Source organism: Callorhinchus milii, unplaced genomic scaffold (genome assembly GCF_018977255.1).
Source record: "Callorhinchus milii isolate IMCB2004 unplaced genomic scaffold, IMCB_Cmil_1.0 Scaffold5, whole genome shotgun sequence".
NCBI lineage: Eukaryota > Metazoa > Chordata > Chondrichthyes > Chimaeriformes > Callorhinchidae > Callorhinchus > Callorhinchus milii.
The window spans coordinates 30,546,472-30,570,117 of NW_024704746.1; the positions used below are offsets into that span (position 1 = coordinate 30,546,472).

Consider the following 23,646-nt stretch of genomic DNA (forward strand, 5'->3'; position numbering starts at 1 on the left):
CACTGAGAGAGACTCTGCTGTTCACCGAAATCTAGATTTAAAAACATATATATAAAATGCAAGATCCAAGTCAGGATCACAAAGTTAAAAGCACTATAACTACAGAAATCATGGAACCTTTTTCTCTTCAATCTGTAGGAGCAAATTACCATCCTTAGCAACTTTGGTCTGCCCACTCTAATTAGTGGAATTACTGTTACGCAAATTGGATACAGTCGGCACAACGAGGCCGCATCAAAAGACATTTAATTAAATACTTCAGACGTGGGCTGTATTAATCAACAACAAAATATTTAGATACTAGTAATGGAACATTCAATGTTTGGCCCCAAGGTTTTTTTGGTCAGCCGGGTGCCTAACACATGTGGAATCCCATTATCATGTCTTAAGTGTATCCAAACCAAACTGAGATTTCCATGAATCCCACCTACACATCAAAATTGCAGAGATAGATTGTTGGAATGGAATGAACACTCTCCCTGGAGGGACACATCCTGCTTACGTAATTCCAGAATAAAAGTTGTGTGTTGGGATACTGCTGGAGTCTAATCGGCTACAAATGCATTGGTTGCCACTGATAGCACCGCCTAGCAATCTTTTGCGCTACTTGTCCAGCACTTCAGATAATTACCTACAAATACAGTCACTACGCTTAACACCGCAGAAAGAAAATTTGCACATAATAAGTTCCCACAAATGTTTAGGTTGTGCTTCAACTGCACTGAATGCAATTACAGAATTCTAGAAAACTACTGAATGCAATTAAATATCAGCACAGCAGGAGATCATTAGGCTCTTCATGCCTATACCTCCCTTGCTTCCCACTGGAGATTATTTTAATACCATTCCCTTGCTCTTTTCCATAATCTTTTACATCTTAATTCAAATATTTACACAATTTTTTAAAAATGTTTCAATTAACTCAGCTCAGAGAGACATTTGTGGAAATACTTTCAATATTCTAATAACCCATCAAGCACAACAATTTCTAACTGTTCCACAATAGATTGCACTTTTAACTATTCTTGCACACTTGCTGGGACCCGTTCTTGTGTGTACAGGTGAGTTCAGGATTGGGTCAACTCTGATACCCACTGTGGTGAATAGCACTAAAAATCACAATCATCGTTCACACTTAAATAATGGAATCCAATCCGTGCCTTTTGAACAGATCCAAGTGGAAAGTAAAAAGGAATTAAAAGCATCTTTGGGAGAGGAAAAACAGGAGAAAACCGATGGGTGAAGAACTTGCAAAATTACACCACCGTCCAAACTTGGCAGCCAGTAGGTATACTAATGGCCACACAGGCAATAAAACAAAGACTAAAACAAAAACTTCAGTTAGACCATCAGGGAAAGGGTCAAAAGAAAGGCATGTTTCTCCAAAGGATGAGGGGAGGAACAAACATGAAACCATATTAAAATGTCATGACAGCCCGGTTCTATTTTACCAAACTCTATACACCTTCACCAATGGGGGAGAAAACAATACTAAATCTATTGTAAACAGGATTTCAAAAATATACAACAATAAGCCTTCATTTGTTCTTTTCAAATAGCAACACAACATTTTAGTTTCATTACTAAACCTGACTGCAGTAGACATAAAACTCTATCAACAGAAACCTAAGACTGAATTGGAGCTGCCACAAGTAAATAAAATGGGTTACTTCTTAATCAATGTTTGAGATTTTTTTCCTTTGCAATAAACTCATTTATAAATAAGAAAGCCTGTGTGCTTCTAAAGAAAACAATCAGCTCTTGGAATTTGACATCACCAATGGAAACACAAACTCTCAGGGGTTTGGAATACCTCATACATCAGATTTCAAACTGCATGCCACATGAATTAGGTAACATATTCCTGTCTAGTTCAAATAATAGCAATACTGTTGTTCACATGACTGAACATGTAAAACAGGAGTTTTGCTTTGATTTAGCCAGAAAAAAAACATCCATCAGCACTGCTCTAGTGGTCCCTCTACCCCCAACAGATCAAGCTCAAGATCCTCATCCTCAAATGCCTCGCTCCACCCGCTTGTGTAACCTGCCCCAGCCACCCTCTCTCCTCAACAAACACCAGTCTGCTTTGTAATCTTGCCCAATCGGCTCACCATTGGAAATACCCGCAAGTCTTCAGCCAAGCTGCCCATGCTGTGGAATTCCACCGCTGGGCCATTTCATGAATCATAAAAGTGTTGTTGAATAAATTTAATTAGTTGAATTAAAAAAAAACTCACTTACCCTCACAGTTACGAAGAGCCATGAATTGGTATTTTTGTTCAATTGTTCATGGTATTTAGATGGAAAAAGAAAAAGGGACACTGGACACAACTGTGGGACATGCTCAGGCTAGTACCAAATTCCATTTCCTCAACCACGCATTTCTTACAGAGAACCAGCATTCACAAAACGATCATATCCGTACAATACAGCACTCCATTCTAACAGGATTAGATCACCACAATTTTTCATTCTCTGAACTAGCTATTGTAGATAGTAAGTTATGTCCCATAACCAAAGAATTCTGAGTGAATTTTCCTTCAAAATCATCAATAGAAGTTCCTGAACATGCAGTACTGTAAGCTTATTTTATTCAGGGAACAGAAATTTATGCGATTCGATTAATGGCTACACTAATTCATTCAATGAGGAACTGAACCACAGATTGAGAAGATCACAGGTATGCAGCGATGTAACTGATGTCAGCCAAGGCAGTGTGAGACAAGGTACAACAACAAATTACATTTGTACAGCACCTTTCACGTCGGAAGGACATTCCAAGGCACTGAACAATCAAGGGTTTGCACCCATGCATAAAATATATAATAAAAAAATTAGTGTGTAACAAAATATGGTGGGAAGGATAAAGGATAAAGATTCTGATCTCTCCTACTATCTTACAAAGCTCAATTCAAACAGAGCTGACAATAACTAGAAAACACAACATTCACTATCTTAAACAAGGACCAAGTCAACTGGTAATTAAATCCCATCAGTTACAGCTGCAGCATTCAGGGAAATATCACTGACCTCATTTTGAATATCACTTGCTGCGTCTAATAGTGTATGTGTCTGGCAGTTGCTTTTAACAAACTACACCATTTGAATTGACTGAAGAAAACTGAAATACTAAATTTAAAAAAATCTAATTACTCCTTTGATGGAAATTTCAGTATTTAATTTTTTTTGCAAAACCTTTCAGTATGTTAGAAATAGACTTATGCCCATTCAAATGATCATTTATTTCTGTAAGACTAAACAGGTATTTGACTGTTTTTACTCATGACAGCAACAGTGTTCAAAATAATTTAATAGATGCACCATCTTTGATGCTTTTCAACCAGAGGCAATGCAATGTTCCATAAGTTCCATTCACCAGCTGTGGTTCACATTCATATAGCAGAGAAGTTATTGATAACACCTGGTACCTATTGGTACAGCTACAGGCATCCACAAAAATATCACTGACCTAATTTCAATAGCACTTGCTGTTTCTAGTACGGTATGTGACTGAAAAGAAAATTTAAATGCTAAATCGAAAAACAATGTTTCAAGAATGTAAACAGAAAATGCTGGTCAATCCTAACGAGAAAGATCAATTACCATTTCAGCTACAATAATCAGAACATTTAACAACTACCTTTTTGGTATTTCTGACTTCATTTAAGATTTTCAATATTCTCAATTTAAAAATTGCTTTGAAGAATTATTTTCCCACATCCAAAACAGTGCAGGCTTTCTAGAATGCATTAAACATTAGCACTGAATTTATTTATCTTAAATTTCAGACCGACTGCAAGCAGAGATTACCACTTGTATAAAATACTCAAAGCAAGGTTGATGACCATTTTCAACTATTTTATATTGAAGCATAAATTAGCAAACTTACAATATCAATATATCAGAGCTTGTCAATTACTGATAAATGTTGTGACAGACAAATGTGGCAAATACTTGTACTAACAAGGTTCCCACAATGGCGATGAGGTTAATAATAAACTAATTTGCCAAGCCAAGATGAAACTTTTTTTTTTTAAATCGGGTCCAACAGCTACCAGAATAGACAGATGGGATCTTGGTTGAACAACTTGTCCAAATGTTACCCCTCCAATAATGCAATACTCCAAGCACTGCACTGGAGCATCAGGTTAACTCGAAGCTCAATTTCTGATGTGGGACTTAAACTCACAACCTTATGACCAAGAAGCAAGGATGCGTTCAATAAAATCAAGTTGGTGCAGCTTTATACTGCTGTACAAACGTTATAATCAAACACATGAACAATTGTAACTTAATTACTAATGGAAAATCCAGTTCCAGGCTATTTGTATTCACTACATCATTGCTTTCTAGTAATCATATAATGTATATTCACTGCAGAAAGGCAGTTCTGTGGATCTTACCATTCAAGATCAGCCCACAAATTTTCACCAGGCAAGGTATTCTAATCCCTTTTCCTCAATTTCTTCCCCAAACTTCCTTTTTCTATACAACAATAGAAACACTTTTGGTGTAGTACCTTTCACATCAGCAAGCCTCAAAGCGCTTCACAGAATATACTGTAAAGTACACTGGCTATATCCATTTTGTGGATAAAGATTTCAGTTTTGAAGGATATTAAAAATGCCACAAGTACATTAGGAAATGTTCTCTTCTCGTACGTCACGGACCGAACTAGCAGGAATTGAAGATTAGTGGTGAACTAACTGGATTGCAAGGCTTGTGGCTCAGACAGCAACAAGGACTGTGCTTCTGTGATTACAGCGCACCATTAATGTACTTGAAAGTAACAGAGGAGTCATTGTAGGGCAAGCACTCAGTTGATATTTGTAGCTGTCAAGTGGTGTCCAAGACATAAAATAATGATTTTGGCAGTTCTATCCTGCACTGGAAAAGGCATGATGAGCTGAATGCAAACTCTTTTACATTCACCTCTACCCTTTCTACAGTGAGCACTTCACTCCAGCATTCCATTCATTTGCCCATTTAAAAACTGATGAAAATCATTCAGATAACCTCAGCCTTCTAGTATTTAAAAGGGTAGATACGATTATTGCTACAAATACTCTGGATAATATTGCATTTTCAAATGTTACCTACACCTTTATTTATCCTCAAGCAACTTGGAAACTTAATGGGCAATCTGACTAAGCAATTCTTACTGAACACTGAACAGAGGCAGCACTTGTGCAAAAAAACCTTCAAAAATTGTTTTTACAAATTTATTTGCAACAAGAACTTGCATTTATATAGCACCCCTCACCCAGGGTAGTGCACCTGAGCGCTTGATAATATAAAATTTACACTAAGCTATCAGAGCTTATTTTATACTTTGCTTTTACTGCTGACATTTTGTATCATAGATTAAAAATGTGGCACATACTGTAGCTCCAGATAGATTACAAAGCTTAAACTAGTATTTATTTTCAGGGAGTGGTGGGGGAGAAGAAAGGCATGCATAGGATATTGTACAGCTATTGTTGTGGGGGTGTGTGTGAGGGTGAAAGACATTGTATAAGATGTTCAACCCTTTTGAAATTCGGCTGGGCACTATGTCATGTTTCAATTTGTGCGTGGCAAGTGGTTTTGATGTGGTTGTTCGGTATTGGTAGTAAGCCAGGAATGCAGACCAAATGTTGAAAACATCTCCGAGGTCAGCCTCAACTCTGAAAAAATCATATATTCAATCTTCCATAGTATTAACTGTGCAGTTTAGAAAGCCTAGACGCGAGTGCCAAAATTGGATTTCAGGATGCAATGAATCGAGTCCAACTCAATGATGATGTGAGTCATCTTTTCAATTCCCCACAAGTAACGCATCCTCTAAGTCGGGACAATTTAATCACATCAAAAAGCTGTGTAGAATTGTAGCTTTCATGTCACAGCTACACTTGCAACTTTAGAGTTCCTTTATTGCATCTGCTTAGGAGTGTAAGAAAGTCTTCATTATTTGCAATTGTACACCTGAATATCAGTCGTGTCGATCTGATAAAAAAAATTTGATTTGTACACAGCAGAAGAAGGTGGTCTGGTTGACTTGTTAATCAAATTGAAATGCCTCATTCAGCTGGATGGAACTATTGTTGATGAAAGGAGATACGTACTGCGGTATCTTGAGATGAGTTCGAGTTCTGCTGCCAGAGATGACATATACAATGTTTTTCTGACTGCAAGTGAACTGAGCTGTCAGTTTTCTGAATAAAAAAAGCCTTGAAACAAAATGACCGCTGGTCAGGACAGACCTGGTCCACAGCTAGAAAATGAAGTCGCTGCTTGGAAACCATGCATACGATTATTTCTGTGATGATATTGTGGACTCTGCTCCACAAAACAAACAAGTATAATCTACATTACCAGAAGTGTTGCTTCTGTAGAAATGGTTCTGTCGTCTCCTGCAGTATTAACATTCAAACATTTTGAATCTTGAATTTATCCATACCACAACCCCCAAGCTACAACCAGCAATATTAAGTATTTACCTTAACACAGTACCTCTTCAATCTTATATTCATAATGGCATGAATTATAAAATCATCAACTAATTAAAGCAAATCTGCAGTCAACTGATATCAATAAAGGTTCCTCACTGTACTGTTAATCAGAATACCAAAATGAGCTAAAACAAAAACACATTTGATAAACAAACCAGTGTCAAGAGCCAGGGAAGAGAAAGGTTTGCAGAGTAAAGGTTTGGAGCTGCAATTGACCACAAAATGTCCCACAAATATATTAGCACAAAATACCAGCTTCAAAGTAGATGGTTTCATGAGATTCTTGATTAGCCCCCAGAATAATGCAAAATAACTTCAAAATTCAGATTATGAATGCTAATAAGCCGATGATACTTGCTATGGAAAAAAATCAATAGCCTTCGGAGAGGAAACCTAAAACTACACTGGCACACTCCACACTGCTCTTTGAGGAGGAGAAAGTTCAATGGAGACTAGTGAAAGAAAGGCAACATTTCATCATTAAAAAATGCCAATAAGTTTGACAGTATGCAGACTCTAAATCCTTTAAAACATATTTGTGGACAACAGTCCAGTACAGGTGCAGTACACCCACAACACAATTGATTTCAGCCTCAATGTTTTCAGTCAACCAAGAATAGGTTGCATTCCAATTTTTCACATGTAGAATAGATCAATAAATTTTGAACACAAACCCCATTCTCTTGCCAACGTTTAAAATTTGTAACAAGTTTCTATATGGTTGGCAATGAAAACGTAATGACAACAAGGAAGAGTAATCCTGTAGTTTAGTGGTTGGAGCCTGCGAGAGGAGCTGGGTTCTATTCCCGGCAGGGCGAAATGTTGGGCAAGATTCCTTACTCCACACACCTCTGTTCACCTAGCAGTAAGTAGGAACCTGGTTGTAAGTCGATTGGCGAATCGCTATCCAGGGGTAATAACCCCTCCAAAAAAATGACTTGGTTACTCAATCGACGACTGTTTGTGGGACACCACTGCGTGCAATTGCCTCATGCCCACAAAATATAGTCAAATGACTTTACAGTATATTCTGTGAAGCTCTTTGAGACATCTTGAATATGTCATAAGGCGCTATATCAAATGAAAGGATTATTATCATTATTATTAAGGTTGCAAATATACAAATGAAGTGAACCGATTTAAAACAGTGCAATCTACAACTATGTGACAACTGACAAAAAGCAAAACAAAAGTTTCAATTCACTTCATAGTCGACTAGCTGGCTAGTTGAAAGTTGAATGTTTTCACCTTGGTTTTCCACTAAATAAGGAAACCAGTCTAAACCTGCCAAATATTCATTCAGTTTCAAGTCAATCAGAGAAAAAAAAAGCAAGAAAGCAGCCAATTTACAATGTTGCCTTTCTACTGTAGGACCATGCAAACTTTAATGTTCCCACTGGATAATTCCAGCAATCCCTTTTGTTGTACTTTCAACCACAGTGCATCATATGATCAATCATCTTACACCTTGTAAGGTGTGTACAAAATCAAGACTTTTTGAGCTCATAGTCTAGGTTGACTATTCAATGCAGTGCTGTGGGAGTGCTGTATTGTCAGAAGTGCTGTCCTTCGGATAACATAATAAACCAAGGTCATGTGGGCAGCAACGATCCCATTGCCGCATTTAAATAGAGAAGGGTGTCTGGGCAACAATCCCCAAAATATAAAATTGGTTGCACAATTCAAGCCTGTTTGATCTTCCAGAACTCTACAGCCCGTATCCTCTCCTGCACCAGGCTCCGTGACCCTATCGCCCCATCCTCCCCCTCCTCCACTGGTTTCCCATCACACAGAGGATACAGTTCAAGATCCTGGTTATCACCTTCAAAGCTCTCCATGGCCTTGCCCCCCATCTCTGCAACCTCCTAACCCCCTACCTACCCATTCCCTCCTCTCAGCAGGCTCTGACCTGCGTCACATCCCCCCTTCGACCACCCCACCATTGGCGGTCGGGCCTTCTGCCCCAACTCTGGAACTCCATCCCGCAGTCCCTCCGCCTTGTCTCCTTCAAGATCTGTCTGAAGACTCTCCTCTTCGACCGTGCTTTTGGTTACTCTCTTTCCCCCACCCCCTGCCCTCCACCCTCCCCGATCCCGACCCCCAGCTCGGGTCCGAAACATTGTGCAGCGCCTTGGGATGTCCTCCCGACGTGAAAGGCGCTATACAAATGTAATTTTGTTGTTGTTGTTTGTGGGACACTGTTGTGCACAATTTGGTATTTTGTCTCCAAATATACAATTACTATTCACAGAAAACTAAAACTCTGAAACTCTTGAAGACATATCAATGTGATAAGGTGCTATACCAAATGCAAGGATTATCAAATAATGGTCAGCACATCTCATTATTGTAGTGTGCAAGTCTAATTTGTAACAAGGGCAGTTAACAGCCTTCGTAAACAACCAGAAGCTACACTATCTTAGCATTTCATCTCTATATAAAGTCCATAGCAACAACCCCGTTATGCAGGTTATTCAATATATATGGTTAATATAAATGACAAACATAAGTTAGGAAAATATATTAATAAATTAAATTTTTTGCAGGTCATCCGTTCGACCATAAGAACACATTGGCAAAGTCTTATTGAATGGGAGTTAATGTATGACATGTACAACTGGTACATTCAACTTTCTCCCAAAATAAACTGAATCTACATCAAAGACTATTATAATAAACATAATCCTTGCATTTGCATACTGTGAAAATATATCAAAGCACTACATAGGGAATCGCTGCCAAATGTTAGTCAAAGTGTTTGCAGGCAAACAAAGCAGCCAATTTGCACATAGCAAAGTCCTAAAAACAGTCTTAAGTGAATGACCAATTTATCTGGAGGGTTGCTAACCAAGACCGGGAGAAACTCCCTTCTCTTTTTAAACAGGATTCAAACCAAGACAATTGATAATTGCACAATAAACATAAACTAAATCTATGAAGTAGTGTTATCAGAAGGGAAACCAAACTGAAAGCATGAACTGGCAGGGAATACTCTGTACCCGCTCAAAGCTCTGCAATAGTTGAAAAACATTATTTTTTGTATTTGGCTTAAGATTATCCTAAGGTCACTGAATTTCAATTAACTAATTAAAAATGTTTCACTTAATGCCAAACTGCACAAAAACATAGCATTTTCATTTGGCTACGACCAAATTTGACACACAAACCTCTGCTCTCACTCAATCCACCTCGCCTCCTCCTTAGCCTCCTTCAAGTCCCATCTCAAAACCCTCCCCTTCGACCATGCCATCGGCTACCCCCCCCCCCTTCCCCTCCTGACCCTAGCTCGGGTCTGAAAAGCTGCACACTGTCCAGTGCCTTGGGCCGTCCTCCCGACGTGAAAGGCGCTATACACATGTAATCTTGTTGTTGCTCTGTATTGGTCATTTGCACCAACCATTAGTTCAAATACCATTTCAAGTCAACAGCTTAACCTTGATTTCAAGATCCTTATCCTCACCTACAAGGCCATTCACGGCCTTGCTCCCTCCTACCTCTCCAACCTACTATCCCCCTACCTACCTGCCCGTACCCTCCGTTCCTCTGGCTCCGGTCTGCTCCACGTCCCCCGCCCCAACCGCCCTACTATCGGTGGTCGGGCCTTCAGCCTCTCAGCCCCGAGGCTCTGGAACTCCATCCCCCAGTGCCTTCGCTGCCTCCTCCCTTTCCTCCTTCAAGGCCGGTCTCAAAACCTTTCTCTTTGACCGTGCCTTCAGCTCCCCTCTCGACTCTCTTCCTCCTCCTCGCTCCCTCCCTTCCCTCCCCTCACCCTGACCATTTCCCCCCTCCTCTCTCCCTCCCTTCCCTCCCCTCACCCTGACCATTTCCCCCTCCTCTCTCCCTCCCTTCCCTCCCCTCACCCTGACCATTTCCCCCCTTGCTCGGGTCATGACCCAACTGTGCAGTGCCTTGGGACGTCCTCCTGACGTGAAAGGCGCTCTATAAATGGAATCTTGTTGTTGTTGTTGTTGTAGCACATTGCATATGAATTAAATAACCGCTCATTTCAGAAAATAACATTAATTTAATTTCTATCGTAACATAACTTATTCGGTAGGTGTTCAAAATCTCTTTTGGTTGAGGTCAGTATGTGGCAATTAAGATGTTCTCTCCATAAATGTTATAGAAACACCCAGGAATTAAACAGACACTACAGTAGTGGAAAATTCAAGAATCTGAATCTTCAACGCACGCTACTTTCAGCAGGACGCTGGAATGGGGGATGGTAGAGAAAGTATGAATATGTTGCGTAGAGTAATTCTACTGTTTTTCCAAACCAAAGCCTGACCCACACACAACAATATTGAACCTAGACTAGAGGCTTTTATTCCCAGACTGTTTTGTACACAGTACAAGACATCATCCAATCCCTTTACCAGAAGTTAATCTGAACATGCTTCATTTCCACTAATGCAGAAGCTGCAATGAGATAAATTAATTGCAAAAAAGCTTTTAAGAACAACTGAGCAACAGAAACAAACACGGATATGTCAGCCTAGGAAGAGTGCAAAACGTTTTTCAGTAATCTGTGCAAAAGTAGTACAGTAAAAATAAACACACAAAACCAGAATAACTCAATGTCATCTGAACAGTTAAACATAGTTTGGATATAAACAGAAATAATGCAGTCAGCATCTATTCAGAAGACAACTGGCTCTTAAAATACTTGTCTGCGCTAACCTTCAAGTTTAACTGCAGCTGCTGTATTCTTGCATCGAGAATTCTGATTTATTGGATATGATCATTGGGTATTTTCTATAGACCCAATTTGCTTGAAATAATAAAATGAAATCACTTACACATTAAATCTATAACACCTCACTCAGAGAATAGCTCCCATTAATGACACATCTCTGAAACTCCCGGCCTCAATCCCTCCATCGTGCTCCCTCTTTGCCAGTCTTCAAATCACACCTGAAGACTTTCCTCCCCTCCCCAAGGTCACCTGCCCCTCCTTCCAGCTTGACATCAAATCACACTGCTGTTAAGCACTCCTTGCATGAAGGGTGCTATATAGATGCAAGTTTTTTTTGTTACAGTATTGAGATAATAAGTAAACAGTTGATTTGCATTTTATTAAATATATATTGCAGCAGCCTGCAAAACCATTAACAGTAACAGTCTCTAAAATAATAATAAAATAAAGCAGAACACTATTATCCAAAGCACTGTAGACAACCACTGTAGACAACTACACCACGAGTTACAACGAACTATTACCAAAACAATTAATATGCAACTCAACAAAGTATCTGCACTCGACAAATTTCAAGCGAAAAAAAAAGGAGGATTCGTGTGCGTTTTCCTAAAAAAAAACACACACACACATCACCTGCGGGAATCCAAATTAGCCATTTGGTAGAGCACAGTACAGGACAGTACTTACAGACCCCATCCATCGATGGGTCAGTAAGTTTAGAAAGCAATAAAATAAAAGGAACGCGAACCAATGGGTACGGATGCGATTCCCATTTTAGAGACCGTGACTGTCTAAAGAGTTTTACAGGGGGCTGCTGCCATGTATAGTGTGTGTGTGTGGGTGTGTGTGTGTGTGTGTGTGTAGTTGGGGGTGGGTTGAAACTTGAAACTTTACAAACACGGGAGGGTGGGTGGGAGGGAGGGAGAAGAGGGGGCAATTTACTTGGGACTCTTGATGGTAAGACCAACAATAAAAAAAAAGACTGCAGCGCGTTACCCTCAGCCCTTTGGTGTGGCTTTCTCAGCGATGCAGAGAGGGAGGGAGGGGATGGGAGGGGATGGGAGGGCAGCGTAGACACTTCACTACTGGGCGGGGGGTGGGTGTGGGGTGGGAGTCACTCGCCCGTGTCTTGACGATCGGCCGCGCTGAACCCTCTCCGGTGACGGAGCCGGTGGGGTGGCTTCAAAGTTCGCCCACAACGCGTACAGTCGCTTCGCTTCACGCTGCGTATCCTGTCAAGCGCTTTTGAGACGCCGCGAAGACGGGATAAGGCGCCGTCTCAACTGCCAGGACTATTAGTCTAACAACAACAACGACAACAATAATAATAAAGTTAGGTCTTAACTTCTGACTCACACCCCGACTTGTGGGTGTGTGTGAAAAAAAAAGGGCGGGTCCGGGCCCCGCTCGGCGCGCGGCGGCCGTTAACTTTAAACGCCGCGAAGTTCCATCCCAACCGCCGTCTCGAGACACCGAGAGAGAGAGAGAGAGCGCGAGCGCGCGCGAGGAAGAGTCAGGGAGACTCCTGAAAACTTTGCCCCGGCCCCAACCCAACCCAACCCCCGGCGGCGGGCGGCGCCGCACCCACCTGAGGACACCCCCACCACTCCCCACCACTCCTTCCAAGGCTCGGCGAAGTCTCAGCAGCCGCCGCCGCCGCCCGACTCGGTGTTAGCTTCACGCCAGACCTTCAGAGGAGCCGCCGCCACCACCTCCTCCTCCTCCTCCTCCCGCTGCTGCTGTTGCTGTCTGGCGGTGAGGAGTGCGCGTGAGCCCGAGACAGGCGAGGGGGAGGGAAATGGATGGGTCGCACTCACACCGCCCGCCTCCCCCTCCACGCCATGTCGCCGACCTGTCAATCAAACCCCGCGTCGCGTCACGCGTCACGCGTCACGCACGACGCTCCGAGCCCGGCCCGCCCCGCCGTCACGGCAGGAGCCGGAGCCACCGCCTCCTCCGCTCCAGCCATTGGCGAGCGCGGGTGTCAATCACACGCGACCGGGCGGTGACGACGACGTAAGGGGGGGCGGGGACGGGTGTCACGTGGGCCTCGCGTTCCAAACCCAGCTCCTGTGTGAGAGCCAAGAGCAGAGAGGACCTCTCTCACCTGGAGGGAGGGGTGGGGGGGGGGTGTGCAGTGCTGGCAGCCATGGGCGTGGATAAGAGCTGGGTCTAAAGCCTCTGCTAAACCATGCAAAGCCTTAAGAAGTTTCCTTACTCCGCGCACCTCCGTTTCGCTCGCTTTAAGGTGGAACCCGGTTGTTAGTTGACTGGCGGTTGCTTTCCCCAGGGTGGGGTGGGGTGGGGTGATGACAACAACAACTTGCAATTATATAGCGCCCCCCCCCCTCTCACGCACCAGGCCGAGCCGGGTGGGGGGGGGTGGGGCGGGGGACGGTGATCCGCAGGCACGGACGAAGAGGAAGGTCGGGTCGTCTGGCGCGACCTGGAGATGGAGAAGGGAGGGGGCACGGCGGAGGAAGAGCGTTCCAGCCAGAGCCGAATAATCCCTTCGCAATGTGAATTAAATGCGTCAATAAGTAAATGCGCATTAATTCGGTCACTCCAGCCCCAAATTATCGACTCTCCTGTGTCGCATGATGACCCCCGAGATCTTCTAAGACCCAGATCTGCCAATCCGCGTGCATTAGCATGAGATTCATAGCTTTTCTGTTCAAGGCGTATTTTAAGTTTGTGACTGCATTTACTTTTCCTCTCCAATTGCTTATCGTGCATCCAACCAGCACAAATAGCGGTGTTTACTTCAGGAAACGGCACTGTTTGCATTTCACATCCTATCAGTCACCAGCAGCCTAGCACAGGCAATGGAAATTACAAAGTCACCACATGATTTCCCATGTATTATTTTTTTCCAAGTTATGTGAAATATACAAGGTTTTAGAAATACATTGTGACTCAACACAAATTTTGTTTAAAAGACTACACTTTAGGGAAAGTGGGTTTGATTATGGATGAATAAGCCAAGCATTCAGCAAATGGTGAGCTCTAACTTGGAAATCTTGTGTGCACAGGGCAAAATTCCTGGCTATGGCAATGTTTGGGGAGAATTCCTCAATCACAAGGAGAATATAGAGAAAGCCCACGTGTCCTTTTTGGAATGTTGTCGTCATTTCCAGGCGAAGGAAGCCATCTTAAACTGAAATGCAGAGACAAAGATCTGTTTGATGATGTTGGTATAACTTAATTTGGGTTCTGTCATTGACTGGGAGGGCCTCTACCTGTAAAGAATGGAGTTCTTCCTGGTATCCTGGCCAACAATTTCCCAGATAAAATTGGGTATTCACTTCACAGCTCTTTGTTGGATGCCGCTGTGCACAAAATTAGCTTCAACCGTGTCGTTAGTCAACATCCTTAACTTTCATTCTTTAGTGTACACCAAGAACAATTTTGTATTTGCATAGCACCTTTCATGTCAAGAGGAGGTCTCAAAAGAACTTCATACAAAAATACAGATACAAGTCGTCGTTGAAGAATTCCACCGTCATTCTAAGTCAATGAACTGGAAAATACTGGACAGATAAAAATGCTTGCAAAAACATCTATCTTGAAATGCAAAAACTGAATGCAGTTAGCATGAATTCGGTACAAGAAGAAACTGATATGAAAAGATCTGAGAAGTGCATAGAAGAGTTATACATGGAATCTTTTGAAAGTAGGTCATAGGATGATACACACACATATATATGATTGATTTTATATCTGTAGATTACATTTATGTTTCATGCATAGTTTAATTATAAAATACAAAGAATGATCGACTAATGATAGATAATATACATAGATGAGGTAATTTAGGCAAATATTTTAGGCAGATTTGCTTTATTATTCTGGCTGAGGTATGGCACTACAGTAGTCAATTATTCCAGCGTCAGAATGTTTATGAGTGAAGATGTGTGAAAATGCAAAGAGAGGCTGCGTGGCTCAGTTGGTAGCACTCTTGCCTCCGAGAAAGAAATTTATGACTTTAAGCCTCACATCAGGACTTTGAACTCACATAGTCTAGGATGAGTCTCCAATGCAGTGTTAGAAGTGTGCTTCATTGCTGGAGGTGCTGTCCTTTGGGTGGATATGACAGATCCCATGGCACTATTCAAAAAGAAAAAGTTATTTAACATTAAATTGGAGAGTGGCATTATTCTATAATTCACTATCTAAATTATCTGGAGTTTGCTTTTTCATTTTGCAATTAGAAATTTTAAAAAAACAGCACAATCAAATATATATTTTTTTGAAAATCCTTAAAATCTTTAAAACAAAAAGTAATCGTTAGGTTGCAGAGGATTACAAACAATAATTCAGTCTCAATTACTAATTTTACAGTTCACTCTTGGACTCAAGGATGTTATCTGAACCCTTCAATTAGGTTACTGTCTTTTCAACTATTCTTACCCATCTTGTGTTATATGAAACTTTACTCGATGCAATGTTACACAAAAGAAAGGGTCAGTTAACTACTGGGCCCTTTGTTTCCTCGGTGATTCAACAGGCTTGAACTCCAATAAATTATGTTATAGCCTGGTTTTGTCTGGGTTCATGGAGTACAATTGACAACATGGTAAATTCTTGATTTCAATATTACCATCAGAAATATGAAATATGAAACAGAAGCCAGGTGTTTGCCTGAAGGCCAGTGTCTTTCTCAAGAGCAGCATGAATAGAGGCGTGGGAGCTGGATAACCACGCAGCTTCTCAGTTCACAAAATCACGTGATTGATTCAGACGAAGAAGGCCCTTCAGCCCATTTGATCTCATCCTTCAGAATATAGAATACTACCATCCCCCAATCACAGCAACAAGCTTGGCCGTGCTGCTCATCCTTCCATCCTTTACAAGCTATTACGGAGTCCCAAACCTTCAGACTCTATCCCCCTCACTTCTGGAACTCCCTCCTTTAACCCCTCCATTTTGTCCCATCACTGTCTTTGAGTCCATCCTCAAAAACTCCCTTTTATAAGGTGACTGACCTTATCCCTTGCAAAGCTATGCAATACATTGACTTGTGTGAAAGACGCTACATATAAATGCAAATTATTCTTATTCTGGGTTCCCATTTAAAATGTTGTATACCTCCAAACAGTCCTCTCTGAGACATCTCCTTCAAGACTACCTGTTATGAAATGCAGTATCGTGTTGTGGTCTCACAGCGATCCAATACTTCAGATCTAAGTTTTCCTGCTAAGCCACACAATTACTTACAAGAAAAAAGTTTGAAATCCTAGAACTTTAATGGAGACCAGCCCTGGGAATCAATTTGGAGCTTTCAAATCCTGGGGGGAAAGTTACAACCAAATGAGTACTTCAACAGAAAGTACCTGACTGATTGCAGGTTAGACGGATTATGCTGCTCGATTGTTTAGGCTACATGACAAGGAAGCTGGCAATGTATCTGCCTGGCTGTTTGAGATAACAAGTTTCAGTTTCCATAAAATAGTTAATATAATTAGTACTTTGATCCATAATAATGAATGATTAATCCACTGATAGATGGGGGAATATAATTTTTATACATATACGATGACTTTATCTGGAGGAAGTGGCAACTTTATTGGAAGAATACAGATTACTCACGAGGTCAATATATGGCAACATCTTGAATGGATCAGTTGTTTGATAGCTGACTTGTGACTGCAAGGTTCTTGGTTTGAATTTGTTGGGTTTACTCAGCTCTCCATCTTTTTGAGGTTGATAAAGTAAGTTCTAACTGGAGCGAGGGGCGAGTAAGTAAAGGCTGACCTATCTTTAAATAGGTCCATGTCATCCAATGAGAAGCTTGGAGGTAGGAGGCATGTCCTGGTACCTGCAAAACACAACACCAATAGGTATTGTGGTCCTATATGGATAAGTACTGACCATTTTTTTTCATAGTTAACATTTCTGCGAGAAGAGTCACTTACTGAAGTTATAGGAGGGAATTGTTTCCCTTTAAAGTGGAGGAAAATTCTACCCATACATTTTATTTATAAACATTCTTTTTGAAATGCATCCACTTCACGCAAAATGCTTCCTTGCAGGTATGCATGGCATCATTGCCTACAGGCACATAGTCTGCACCACAGGTGTGTGAAGTTTTACTATGTGAGGTTACACAAATTTACAAAGTTACAGCCGGGACTGAGACATGTAATCAGTAACATCTTGTTCAAAGTGAAACATGTCAGTTGTTATTGCACAATAGGATTATGCATTTGGGAGTACTGTACTCTATGATTTCAGGCTCAATTATATATTTGTGTTGCTCTTCTATTTCACTGCTCTGCCTTTATCCAGAGAGAGGGGGAGGGGGAGAGATAGTAAGCAGTGATATTTTAGAAGATTAGACTGCACAGATGGACTGAAACCGATCTGCCTTCTCTGGTCTTGTACATTGCCACGTAACTTTTCCTTAGCATACTCTGATGTAACTTTCTTTAGCGTACGCTGATTTAGGAGATAGTGGGTTCAAACTTTCACATCGGGACTTTGAGCTCATATTCTAGGCTGATATTTCAATGCAGTGCTGGGGGAGTGCTACATTGTTGGAGGATGCTGCCCTTTAGATGAGACTTTAAACTGAGGTCCCAGTTGGCTGTTAAAGATTTCATGCCATTATTTGAAAGATTATTTGTCCTGCTTTTTTTTCCGGTGGCTAATATCATCCCATATAAAATTGGTCATTCACTTCTGGTTGTTTGTGGGACGTTGCTGTGTGCAAACTGATTGTCACAAGTACAGTCACTACACTTAACAGTCAAATCCTGTGAAGCACTTTGAGATGTTTCAACATGATACAGCTTTTATCAAATGCAAGGATATTTATTATTAAAAAAAATTGTATTTGTTGTCAAAAAATAATTGTGTAATGGTAATACTAACAAAGATCAAGCCATAATAGCTGAAATATTAGAATAACATTAATAGAATTAATTTAAAGGATGTGCTGTCCTACCACCCCTTTGCTTTTCCTTCCAGACCCCCACCCCCCCCACTCCCCCCACCACACACAAACATTTTCACATGCATACACATACCTAAAGACAAATAAGTGATCCAGTGAGACATCAAATAGAGGTGTTGCACAGAGATTGAGCACGTTTTCTTAAAGATAGATTAAAAATGGAAGAGTAATTTGACCTGCGAATGTCTTGTGTATTTCTAGCATTTCATTACAGACAGCAGCATTAGAAACCTGAGAGACAGTTACAGAATGTTGTTTGATTTGCGGATTCTTAAAAGAGGGAGATGTAACTCATCATAATTGCAAATTGAGATTAAAATCGTCAAATCACCCAGACAGCATTTAATCACATTGAAAAATACAATGAAAATTAAATTTCTCAAAGAAGTGATATTGAGGTTGAAGACTAAAACAATTTGCATTTGTCTGGTAAAGTCTCACACCGTTCATGTCATTTCTGTTGTCTACTGTATGTTGTTTGTTAAGTATTACATGTAGCTGGTCTATTTGTAGCAAGGTATTCAGAGACGTGGCCTTGAGGTAACTCAAAGCTACACTTATGCCTCAGGATTAGTTGCTTCATTGGGTTATTTTATGTGCTGGTTGCTGCTTGCAATGGTAATGGAAGAGAACATTGTGTACTGAAGTTTAAAACTTGAAATCAGACATGAATATACTGTACATCCGCAAAGACATTACAATAGAGCTGCACTCAAACACAAACCAGACACGGTCAGTCTCATAACATAATAAAAGATTTTATCAGAGGATTAAACAAACAGTTGACACTCCAAATTTGGATTACTTTTTCAATTTTATGTCAGTGTTTCCAGGATACAACATTTACAGGGGTTTTATTGCAAGACTGGAGAATCTCAGTGGACTCAGTTGCTGGAGCTAACTTTTCCATAACCCTCTGTTTTTGGGCTTACATGTTTCAAATTGCATAATATTTGTCCTATATTGGGTGTATGACTAGTCTCCCTGCTCTGCGGCATCCACCATTGTATCTCAAACAATCTTAGCTTTCCATTTGAACCTGAGCAGTTTTTTAATCCCCATATCCAATCCATCACTAAAACTGTCTTTCTCCATTTCTGGATTGTGGATTCTGATGTGAAAAGTGCTATATAAATGTAATTTGTTGTTGGTGGATTACCGTCCTTCTATTCCTTTAACGCGTCTCTCTGCTGCTCAAATCCTCCTTCTCGTTCCTCTCACCAGCTTCCTTAGATTGAACCTCCACAGACTTCAGCTCATTCTTTTCATTCAAAGTTCTGCTGCTCACAGTTTCTCTGACTATTCATTACCAGTATTCAACCCAGGTCTGCTCCCTTCAGGACCACATCTCCCATGGCATTGTCAGCACAAAAAAACATAATTTTCTATAAAGTGTTTGATCATTTAAAAACTATTATCCTCTCAAGCAAACGTTTAATCAGATTTTTTTTCCTCCCCTTTTCAATGCCTTAATAATGGCCATTGTGCATAAAGTGACATAAATCACTTTTAAACACATCATTGCATCAACTGTGCTTGAGGTTATTAAATGAAAATGATCTATCACTCTTTTGCTTTTTCACTAACCCAACTTCTAATGAAAAATAGATTGATCAAACAGATTTCCATTAACTAAGAACCCTTCTAAAATATTTACTGAAGCTCTTTAAAGCTTTTAATAGCAACAAGGATGATAACAAATGTTTTTGAGACTGATGTACAGGAATGGCTTTAGGCCACTGTTTGGAGAGGGCCATTTCTGCAGGATTTGACTCTGCCTTCATAACATTGTAGGCCTCCAGAATTGCAGGGATTTGTGCAATTGGCTAATATACTCTTCTCTGTTACAGAGTGCAAGTTATTTATACTTAGCAAGTAGCCAAAGAGTAACATAATGAAGATATGATTTGGAGTTAGGGAGAGAAAACAAGTTATCTGAGAATGATGGTAACAAACTGGAAGGAGTTACAAATAAGAAAGAAAATGCAAATGGATTTTAATAGATTTTAAGGCAGACAAAAATCATTTAATGTAGACAAATCATACTGAGATTGGACAATGAGAATAAGGAGTGGGAATATAAACTGAAAAGTATTATTCTACAGGATATGACACAAGAGAGGGATATAAATAATAAATAATAATAGTAATCCTTGCATTTGATATACTGCTTTTCATGTCTTCTAGACGCCTCAAAGTGCTTCACAGAATATACTGTAAAGTGAACTGACTGTATATTTGTGGGCGAAACGTGGATTGAATTCACCAATTTATTATTGTGTTTTTTCTTGAGGGATTATTATCAGGCGTGTGGAGTAAGGAAACTTACCCAAAGTTTCAACCTGCTGGGAATCGAACCCAGGTCTCTCGCTTGCAAGGCGAGTGCTCTAACCACTGAGCTACAGGGCTCCACGATATGGCAGGAATAGTGGATAGATCACTGAATGGCGTAGTTTGGTAACCTCAAGCCTCTTCAAAATTGGTTACTTGCTAAGCCTAAGTAACTTGTACTCTGGCAAAACACCTTCTCCCCATGCAAGCTTTTTTCTCTGACCATTCAGGGCTTTCCTTGTTTCTGTTACTGCTGCTCCTATTCTTAAAACAGTGTGATGTCAATCTAGCACAAATATATTGGGCGGACAAACCAAGTTGTGCACATACAGATATAAATGCATATCTAAGATTGACATGTAATAGAATTGCAACAACAATAAAGAAGCTGTAGAAAGCTGCAGTAAAAGTTGCTCTTGATACATAATACCGGTCGGTGTCTGTGTTTCTACCACTCATTCTTAAAATTGTGTTCTGCTTCTTGATTCTTCTTTTAAAGTGCTGCCAATTTATGTCCTGAAATCCATGCACCAGCTCGAAGTTTAGTTGCTGCGGAATTTTAATGAAAACAATGAGTTGTTGAAATGAATTGACTTTTGAGCTCACGATTAATTTTAAAGACTGCTTGAAACAAAAGGTGGAATACCATGTATGATGCCAAAAATGAAAGAAATTCTGCACATTTTTACTCACCATAGCAATATCCCGAACTCTAATGGCTTGTGAGATTTCACTTCCCAGCTTGCATTGTCTTTCAGTCATCCGAATTATTATTTCGCAATTGCTTTGAAATTCTTTGCAAATCGAGTAACATCTCCTTACCAATACTTGCATGAGATTGTACGACTGTTCTCTGAACTGAATGAAATCACAAGCACGCTGGCTGGAAAAATTGTGTTAACATATGTTAACCAATACTCGGTTTAGCAATGCTCTGTAAAGTAGGCTGTTAAATTCAGCTGATGTATCCAAATTTGAACCCCTTCCTAGGCCCCTGCCTTGTAGCCCAGAGATCATATTTCTGTCCACAAAAATCTGAACTACTGGCAACTTTCAAGAACATAGTTATTCCGAGTTCTATTGTTATTCTTTTCTACTGTATCAACACTCAACTGAAACTCCCACATGATACCATCCATCTTAAGTACAAATAGAAGCTGATCAGCTTCACGAGCGTATGGAACGATGCCATGACTAACAGTGAAATATTGTATCTCTTGTATGATCCACACAATGATAGACCTAATAACCGAAGGCACAGCATGAATAGATTAGTTCTGGGATTCTGATATATGTAGCTTCGATATCCCTGAAGAGTTTGGCAAGCGGTTTGTAGCTATTTGGCAAACGCACTATCATACTTTCAACCATAATCCATCCGTCCAAAAAACACTTTTTGATGATATTTTATAATCATGCCCACAAACCAGTTAATAAACATAAGGTATAATAAGTATGACTATATTAGCTTGATGGCCAAGTGCCTGAGACTTTCGCATTGTCTATTTATTTACTTAAGGTGTGCTTTTCATTGCCTAGACAGTTTTTTTTCCAGCTACTTCGGTAATTTTTCCATTACCTAAATCTTTTGGCAAATTCTTTTAGATTAGCTAAACTGTGATTTAATTCAGGTCCCTAATCCCATCTGGACGGGCTACAAAATAAAAAAAACCTTGCATTTTGATATAGTGCTTATCACGTCTTCTGGATGTCTCAAAGAGCTTCACAGTATTTACTGTAAAGTGAATTGACTGAATATTTTGTGGGCGAAATGCGGCAGCCAATTGCGCACAGCTTTGTATCCTCAAAGTTTTGATGTGGAAAGGAGAAAGTAATCTCCTTGTCATTGCTATAATAATAATTGTTGTATTTGTTACAGCACCTTTCATGTCTGGAGAATGTCTCAAAGCACTTCACAGGATTTATTGTATTTTATAGGTGAATGCGGCAGTTCATGTGTGCACAGCAACATCCCACAAACTGCCATGATGTGAATAATTTTATCTGGGTAATTTACACCAGTAAAAACTGCTTTCTCTTTTTAAATTGTGCCATGGTTCTTTAACATGTTTTGTTTTGGATGTTTATACACCAGATCATGTTGGAATTAATCTCGATGCTGAAATTGGCCAGTACAACATTATGAAAACCTCTTAAGATTTTCATATTTAAATGCTTTAGTTATAATGCTCCACACATTTATCTAAAAATGTGTACCTTTGTTAGATATTTGAAGTCTATTTCCTGATCGTTCCTGTATTATATGTAAATTATTATTACATTAGACCCCTTAAAATGAAACTGAAATCAAGTTGCCAAAAATGAATCAATGGTGGGGTAAATTGATAAATCTCTCAACATTTTCACACTTTTTATTTTCATACTACTTAGATCTCTCTAGTTTAGATTTGGAGAATGAATGTCCCCGTAATTGCCTTTATCTTGTTGTTTTCCCTTTGACAAACTTCAATGAGACATCTATATTGGTCTCTTTTCGCAGTGAACTGTCATTTCTGAGCCACCTCCTTAACTCCTGATTATGCATTTCTGAGAACATATAACCAGAGGGTGCCACACAGCTTCAATGCAAGATATCCGAAAAGTTTTGTTACCACAACATCAAAGAGGTAGGGTGATCTATTATTAGAGTACCTACTAACTGCTGCTTTTGGTTGAGTCTGTTTCCTTATGAAATTACAGTACTTAAAACACTTCATAAGTAAGGCTGTTCTTGTTTCCTGCAGGAAACCTATTTGAATGTTCTTCAGAGATGATTGATTCCTTTATCCACAGAACTCTCAGTGACCCACAGTTTTTGGAATTTTTTCATGCATGTCTGCCTTAGCTTCAAGCTACAGTTTGTCCTGTGAATGTAATGAAAATTTGTATCCTGGAAAGTTATATAACTGCATTACAGCTGCTTCAAAAGTAGAGAAAAATGAAATATACATGTGTGTATATATAGTATCTATTTCAACGTAACTCAAAGCGATATCGTTAAATGTTCAGTCACAACAATAGCTCTTTGATTGGGATTTTTGATGGTAAACATTTGAGAAATTCTAATACTGTATTAGTATTATTTAGGTTCATAAAGACACACAGTCTTGTTCAAAACAAGTTACTGGTTACCAGCAATATTTTCTCAAATGCGGAGGTTCTTAATC

General features: G+C 40.1%; 1 protein-coding gene and 1 non-coding gene across 6 annotated transcripts in view; both read right to left on the bottom strand.

Moving 5' to 3' along the window:
• The window catches only part of ppfibp1b (PPFIA binding protein 1b), a 64,810-nt gene extending 51,883 nt beyond the window's left edge, over positions 1-12,927 (bottom strand). For all 5 annotated transcript variants that reach the window (XM_007895408.2, XM_007895407.2, XM_007895406.2 and 2 more), the window contains exon 1: positions 12,782-12,927. The gene's annotated coding sequence lies outside the window, so the exon portion shown is untranslated. The remainder of the gene's footprint in view (positions 1-12,781) is intronic.
• A 7,558-nt stretch (positions 12,928-20,485) lies between these two features.
• Positions 20,486-20,557, bottom strand: trnaa-ugc. Its single transcript has one exon. It is a non-coding gene; the product is annotated as a tRNA-Ala (tRNA).
• Between the last annotated feature and the right edge of the window lie 3,089 nt (positions 20,558-23,646).